General features: G+C 39.7%; 1 long non-coding RNA gene across 1 annotated transcript; it reads right to left on the reverse strand.

Moving 5' to 3' along the window:
* Window positions 1–2,439: 2,439 nt before the first annotated feature.
* LOC119285821 lies at window positions 2,440–7,766 on the reverse strand. Its single transcript, XR_005139887.1, has 4 exons — window positions 7,430–7,766; window positions 6,873–6,947; window positions 4,401–4,525; window positions 2,440–2,742 (listed from the first exon to the last, which is right to left on the reverse strand). It is a non-coding gene; the product is annotated as an uncharacterized LOC119285821 (long non-coding RNA).
* Window positions 7,767–7,985: the final 219 nt, after the last annotated feature.

The following is a 7,985-nucleotide window of genomic DNA, read 5'->3' on the forward strand; positions in this document are numbered from 1 at the left end:
CTCGATACGTCTGCAACGTATCTATAATTTTTTTATTGTTCCATGCTATTACATTATCCATCTTGAATGTTTTATATACTATTTTTTTATGATTTTTGGGACTAACCTATTAACCTAGAGCCCAGTGTCAGTTTCTATTTTTTTCCTTGTTTTTGAGTTTTACAGAAAAGGAATATCAAACGGAGTCCAATTGATGTGCCAATTTTTGATGATTTTTATGGACCAAACCAAGCCCCCGGAGTAAAATAGTTGGGCCAGAAGAGTCCCGAGCCATCCATGAGGGTGGATGGCGCGCCCTACCCCCCTAGGCATGCCCCTGCCTCATGGATGACTCGAAGACCCCCCTGACGTGACACCGACGCCAAAAATTCCTATAAATACGGAAACCCCCCAAAAGAAACCTAGATCGGGAGTTCCGCTGCCGCAAGCCTCTGTAGCCACCAAAAACCAATCGGGACCCTGTTCCGACACCCTGTCGGAGGGGGAATCATCACCAGTGGCCATCTTCATCATCCCAGCGCTCTCCATGACGAGGAGGGAGTAGTTCACCCTCGGGGCTGAGGGTATGTACCAGTAGCTATGTGTTTGATCTCTCTCGTGTTCTTGATTTGGCACGATCTTAATGTATCGCGAGCTCTGCTACTATAGTTGGATCTTATGATGTTTCTCCCCCTCTACCTTCTTGTAATGGATTGAGTTTTCCCTTTGAACTTATCTTATCAGATTGAGTCTTTAAGGATTTGAGAACAGTTGATCTATGTCTTACATGGGATACCTGTGGTGACATTGGGGTATTCTATTGATTCACTTGATGTATGTTTTGGTGATCAACTTGCGGGTTCCGTGACCTTGGGAATCTATGCATAGGGGTTGGCACACGTTTTCATCTTGACTCTCCGGTAAAAACTTCGGGACACTCTTTGAAGTTCTTTGTGTTGGTTGAATAGATGAATCTGAGATTGTGTGATGCATATGGTATAATCATATCCGCGGATACTTGAGGTGACATTGGAGTATCTAGGTGACATTAGGGTTTTGGTTGATTTGTGTCTTAAGGTGTTATTTTACTACGAACTCTAGGGCTATTTGTGACACTTATAGGAATAGCCCAATGGATTGATCGGAAAGAATAACTTTGAGGTGGTTTCGTACCCTACAATAACCTCTTCATTTGTTCTCCACTATCAATGCCCTTGGAATGACTCTTTGTTGCATGTTGAGGGATAGTTGTATGATCTAATTCTATTATCCTTGTTGAGAGAACTTGCACTAGTGAAAGTATGACCCCAAAGCCTTGTTTCAACACATTGTAATACCGTTTTCGCTCACTTTTATTATTAGTTACCATGCTGTTTTTATAATTTCAGATTATAAAAACCTATATCTATCATCCCTATTGCACTTGTATCACCATCTCTTCGCCGAACTAGTGCACCTATACAATTTACCATTGTATTAGGTGTGTAGGGTACACAAAAGACTCTTTGTTATTTGGTTGCAGGGTTGTTTGAGAGAGACCATCTTCATCCTACGCCTCTCACGGATTGATAAACCTTAGGTCATCCACTTGGAGGCCCAACAACGTCTACAAGAAGAAGGTTGTGTAGTAGACATCAAAAAACAATTTCAATTTTTGATGATGGTCTTGAACTTAATCATTTATGTATGTCATAGCTCTGCAAATCCTGCATAGACTTTAAAACAACATATGCACTGGCGACTTAACATCAAAAGTCAGGGCGGGTAACAACCCAAACATAATATAGTCTTATGCAATTATAAAAAAGACTAGCATTAAGGCCATTCAAGCCTAAACATATTGGTGACTTGAAGTCAAAAGCCAGGGCTGGTTATCAAACCTCGCATATTCATTCAATCAATTTAAAAACATACCTCGAAAATAGGCTCAAATTGCCGACTTACATCACCACATCCAGTGACGGTAATAATCCAATGATCTCGAAGTGCACGATGCCAAAGGCGCAATCCAAAGTATACTGGCGACACTACACCACATCACTCAAAGCAACGTCAAACAATCCGTCGGCATAGGTCACCTAAGACGACACATTTAGTGTCCGCAAAGACCTTTCGCGATAGAAAGGAGTTGTCGCCTATAGTCCTGCCGGGAAAGGTCTTTTCTGACAGATAAATCTATGCCAACAGAAAGTATGACACCGTTTGTGAGATCTACACCGACAGAATATTATGTGCCGACAGTTCATCTGCTAGTGTGCTATACCGAAAGATTGTGCGACATCCATTATTACGCCGACAGCTTGTCTATCTATGCGCTATGCCGACAGTTTGTGCGACATCAAATACTTATACCGACACATTTGCTCCTAGTGTTCTACATTTTAGCACAAATGCAAATGCACAATATTTTTTATATAAAATACATTCATAATATTAAATTCATGTACAATATGCAACACATACAAACAATTGAACTCTTCTATTCATCACAAGATATCATTGATCAATGCATTAATTTTAATATCTATATAAGATTCAATAGTTTTCTTCACTCAAGTTAGCTACAACCATTATGGAAATACACAAGTCGGATATACAAGAGAGGCATGTTACAAACATAATGGCCAAAGTTCAAAAGAGACCAAGGGACCAAATCTTCAATCGCCAAGCCAAATCAACTTCCATATGAACAAAATGTGTCATCCATATTATCAAGATACATCTTCGATCAACTAGTGGACTTGCTACTTTCTACCATTTTCCCTACAATAGAACGCATATGTTTCAGCAATCTTTGAAACAATACAATGTATTCAAATGCATGAGTTGCCTTTGAGTCCAAAGGTCTAAGAAATAGAAGATGTACAAAAGTAAACTGACACTTGATTGCCTCACCTCTCTAATAAAAATTATGCATATAATTGCGGTTCATGCATTCTATAGTTATAAAGCAAAGATTCAAGTTACAAAAGGTAACATTATTAGAATATAAACCAAAATCAGCATAGCACCTAGCATATCAGAAATGGCTTACTATAAAAATGCATGAAATCGCTGATGAGCACTCAGGTTGTTCTAAGCCATTAGGAGTAAGGTCCTTACTGTAATTTGAGAGATTGCATTAGAAGCTACTCAATCAGCAAAACGCTACAACACCTATGTTTACCTACAAAAGGAGACGGGTGTAATCCTAATATGTGGACTGAACTAAATATGGTTCCCAGAAAAATAATGGTCAAGTTTTGTTTTTTTGTGGCTGATCTTTAAAAGAGAGCAAGCTTCAGTTTAGCTGTTAGGAATTGCAGACTGACGGACAATTGTACCACTCACCGTGTTTGAACAAATATGCAAGCAAACATTCAGTTTAGCTTGCATACTAAATCACACATTTCTGCTAGCTTCCATGATCAAGTCTCTGAACTTGATACTATTTGCATATAAACATAGAAACCAAACATTCTATGTTCTGCTATAACCCAGATTTATTATCACCTTATCGTGCCCTTAATTCTAATCTATTTCTGATAGAAATTAGATAATCTAGTAGCCTGATGCATCATCCATTTATAATGACATTACAAACTGCACTGTATGTGTTTAGTTATGAAGCATGAAACCAGACAAGAAAAATACAAAGATTGCCCAAAAGAAAAATAATAGTGTTAGTTCAAACTGAGGACCATTTTCCCCATTCTGAACCTTTGTCTTATTTAATCTAGTGTTTAGTTCAAACCGAAGATCACATGAAGATTCTAAGCAAAAGAACAACTTATTTATAAAACCCTCCATTAATTTAATCTAGTTTAGTTTCAACCGAGCAGCAACTTGATCATGGTTTAGTATTTGTTTATCCTGGACCGAACTAGTAGATTTGATGAACAATGGCTGAATAAGAAAACTACTACTACAAGTCCAGTCCCTAGAACCAACAAATATTAAGCATCGATCCCATGGTCTGCAAGGGTCAAAGTAAAGAGCAATTTCTACTGTACCAGATTCAGATTAGACTGTTTACTCAATAAATAAACCTGAAATTTAATCTATAAGCAAACAACATCGATATTATTCAATAAAAACCTCAAGAGGAACAACCCGCAAAAAAGATGCATTCAGTTTGATATATCAATGTAAACAGGACAAATAACGCTTAAACAATGAAAACAAAAGCAAGAAAGAATGATTGATGTTGTTGTGGCTTGCATGTGACTCCATTTTCGGTTGCGACAATGACTAGAACATCTTAGCCAAAGAGGGATCACAAGTCCAGAACAAAATAAGATAACTGCATTTACGCACAATTCCTAGTTCCTTACCAAACAACAACAACAAGATAGTCAGGCCTCTTGCATCGGACCATAAACTGGCCAGAATTAATGCGATGATACAGAAAATGCAGAGGGAGGAGAGTTGTTGTTTATTACCACCATTGTTTGTTCTGCTGTTGTAGTTGATCAAAAGGGCGACTTGGTTGATTCCTAATCTCGATACTGATCCAGTTCCAACCGACCTCCTGCCTGGAGCTGGACTAGAGGGATTCCAACTCTACCTACGAACCAGGCATATTAATTGGCAACATATATTTGAAAAAAACATGTATCTATCTAATTCGCAGCGAGGAAATCAATCAACTAAAAGAGAGTCATGTCCTGAATATTAATTAAGAAACAGTATAACTAACTGACCTACGAGCCCTCACAACCACCCTCGCGCAGGTTACGTCGGATTAGTGTTTGACCGTCCTGATTTAACGATCGGGGGTTGCGGGCCACGTGACTGGGCTGCTGCTCCTCAAGTCTATTTTGCTGGCCTCTCATTCAATGGGCCCTGGCACAGAGCTTTCACGGCCTGTTAGTAGTGAAGCTTCCTTCATTCGTTCGGCCTACAACAGCATATCGATGGTGATGGACTCCCTCTATGCGATCGCGGCGCCCCTCGCTCTCCCTCCACTGCCCCTCCCCGTAATCCACTCTTCCCAAGCAACCTCTCTCCTCTAGCAAGCTAGGCTTAATCCTAGATGTGCCAAAGCCACAACCATTCCCTCCTGTGCAGTCCGCACTCTTTTTTGACTTCGACAATCAGGATCCTTGCGCAAGGGGAGAGCTGTCCGTGCTCATCCAATAGCTGATATGATCGTTAGTGTTGCATGTTGCTTGGCATTTTCAGGTATATATCTCACAACTATCTATCAGGATCCATATTCAGTTTTGTATCTGACTTCCCCGATCTGACATTGTTTTTCCAAATTTTGCAACACATCCTTTAAACCTTGAATATCTGCATTTGTCATGTTAATCTGTCAAGCAACAACATGAGTGGATCAATCCCCTATGAGCCTAGCTTTTTAATTATATCATTCGTACAACATCACAAATCCTTTCATGGAGGCAATATGACATAAGTAAAAATTTCATCAAATTTCAGGGAACTTTTCATGTTGATATGGTGAACCAACTGAAGAAACTCTGTATGATTGCACCCTGAAAATGAATATTATAGGGTCTAAGTTTTATTTATGAATGATAAGTTAATTTCAGTTAGTTTTTCCAAATTCAGTCCTACCATAGTTCAATCTTTATAATTTTAATTTTTAGGAGTTTCTAACTTTCTGTTATGTGTGTCAACCACTGATCGCAATGTTTGGATAATTTTCTCGACATATTTCTCATTTGTGTTGGTCTACAAATTATGCGAATTATATTGGCGCCTTTATGAATAAAGGAATAAACAGAAATATAACCTGCGTACATTTTACAAGAATGATATATCAATACTGCTATGATGTATTAACCATTTATATAATAGGAATCGTGTAATAATCGATGGCTGATTTGTATGAAAAAACCACACTTTAATATAAGAAGGGGTGAAATGGTAGATCTTAAACAGTTTGCAATGATTGCGGTAACATCACAATTTCAGTCCTCAACACGCTGAATGTTCATACCAATTAGTATTGACATGCATATCTTACACATAATATACTCTGGTAAAGAAAAAGGAACGTATATACAACCACCAATGCTAATTGTATTTCTACCCCCAAAAAAAGTTATAATTGTATTTCCATTTTTTTTCGTTAATATATATGTATCCATACATTGTGTATTGTGTTATACTACAGGATAGTGGTTGATGACATCACCCATTTGAATTCTTCGTTGTCTTGTCACACCATGCTGCTTTGCAGGTAGCTTGCTTCATCACCCATTTATGATTTGATTTTGATCCTATGCTCCTCTCCAGATAATGGAGCATATAGTTTCCTAGGTGTTTTGTTGTAGTCTTTTTTCCATGTTGGAAGTTTATGAACATGTTAACTATTCAAGTTTTCAATTGCTTATCTACGCACAAATTTACTTTCTATGCTGGAGTCAGAGACATTTCTCATATATCATATTTTTATCTTTTTCTCATCAAAATGCATTGGCGCTGTAACGCGCACCATCATGTTCTAGTTGGTAACGAAGATCCAACCAACAGAATGGTGGCATGCCAGGATGCCAAAAACTGTTAGTTCAACAAGGAGAATATATCAAGGGAAAATCTAAAAATAAGAAACAAGGCTTGCCGCTGGCCTATCCACAGAGTATCTCGGATAGATATATGATAGCACCTAGCATTCTTGCTGGAATAATATTCACATGTATGTGCTTGCAAACTAAACAATACATTTTCTGCTAGCTGCCATGATTAAGGCCCAGGATTTGATACTATTTGCATAATCAGGGTGCTGCTATACAAATATAAATATAGAAACCAAATACTCAATGTTCTTCCATAACCCAGATTTACTATCACCATATTGTGCCCTTACTTATTACCATTTTTGATAGAACCTAGGTATTATGACAGTCTAATGCATCCAATGTTTATAATGACATTACAAATTGTACCATTAAGCAGCTTAGGAGGACTATCCTCTGTTCCTGTAACAGAACCGGCGTAAAATCTTGACTTGCCTCCACCACCTACATATGAAGATTGACTAATTGTTAGTACATTACTGACAAATGCTTCTCTTGGATAGACGCGTCACTACATGTGTACATAATTAGGACATACAAATCAGATTTGTTACTTCATAGACCCACACATAATCAGATTTAGCTACAAGGCTTTGAAAGCTGGCATCCATGCAATAAGAAATAAATAAATGAAAAATAAAATATGCCACTCACAAAGGGAAACATAATTACAATTCTAACAGTAGAATGACACGCATCCCTCTCCTTTGTAATGCCTCGGCCAGGAAATTGTTACATGCAACAAATTTGTGGATGATGCACGCACAAGAACAACCATATATTTATTTACCTACTGGAAGAGGCCAACCGATTCATGGCTGGATCTGTTCAGTTACCTGCACATACTAGAAAACCACTGACACAGCTTACCTAGACCAGATCTGGAGGTGGGGCAAGGAAGGGGCGATGAGAAACCACTCACATACCAGAAGCTTACATCTTGAATTCTGTAGGCGGGGCGGAGCGAAGGAAATCAGATGAAACAGAGGTCGCACGTGGAGACAAATCAGCAGTGGATCCTCAGCGGCGGTTGACGGCGCTGCTGCTCCTCGGCGTGGCGGACGGAGCTGCTGCTCCCGGGCGGATGGTGCCCTGCGGGGAGGGAGGCCAGGGTCGGAGATGATGTGGCACGAGGGGACCAGAGGACGGGCGGCGGCACGCAGATCAGGGGCGGTGGCGCAGTTGAGTTAGGTTTAGGTCGGGGGCAACGGTGCAATCGGGTAGAGAGAGGGGGAGGGGGATTGGGGAGTGGACGGGTGTGTTTTTTCTGGTGTGGTCCCACCCGCGTGTTTTCCACCGCGTGCGCATGGCTCTCTTTCCACGCCTTATTTTTCGGGCGTGGGTGGAAGGAAACTACCCGACACTTTTTCTGTTCCTATGAATCTCCGACACACAAACAATCAGTAAATGGTAAATGCCGACAGAAATTACGTCGGTGCTCTGGTGGTGCTTCGGCGACAGATAATTTGTCAATGAGGTTAT

The sequence above is a fragment of the Triticum dicoccoides genome, chromosome 4A (assembly GCF_002162155.2).
Source record: "Triticum dicoccoides isolate Atlit2015 ecotype Zavitan chromosome 4A, WEW_v2.0, whole genome shotgun sequence".
NCBI lineage: Eukaryota > Viridiplantae > Streptophyta > Magnoliopsida > Poales > Poaceae > Triticum > Triticum dicoccoides.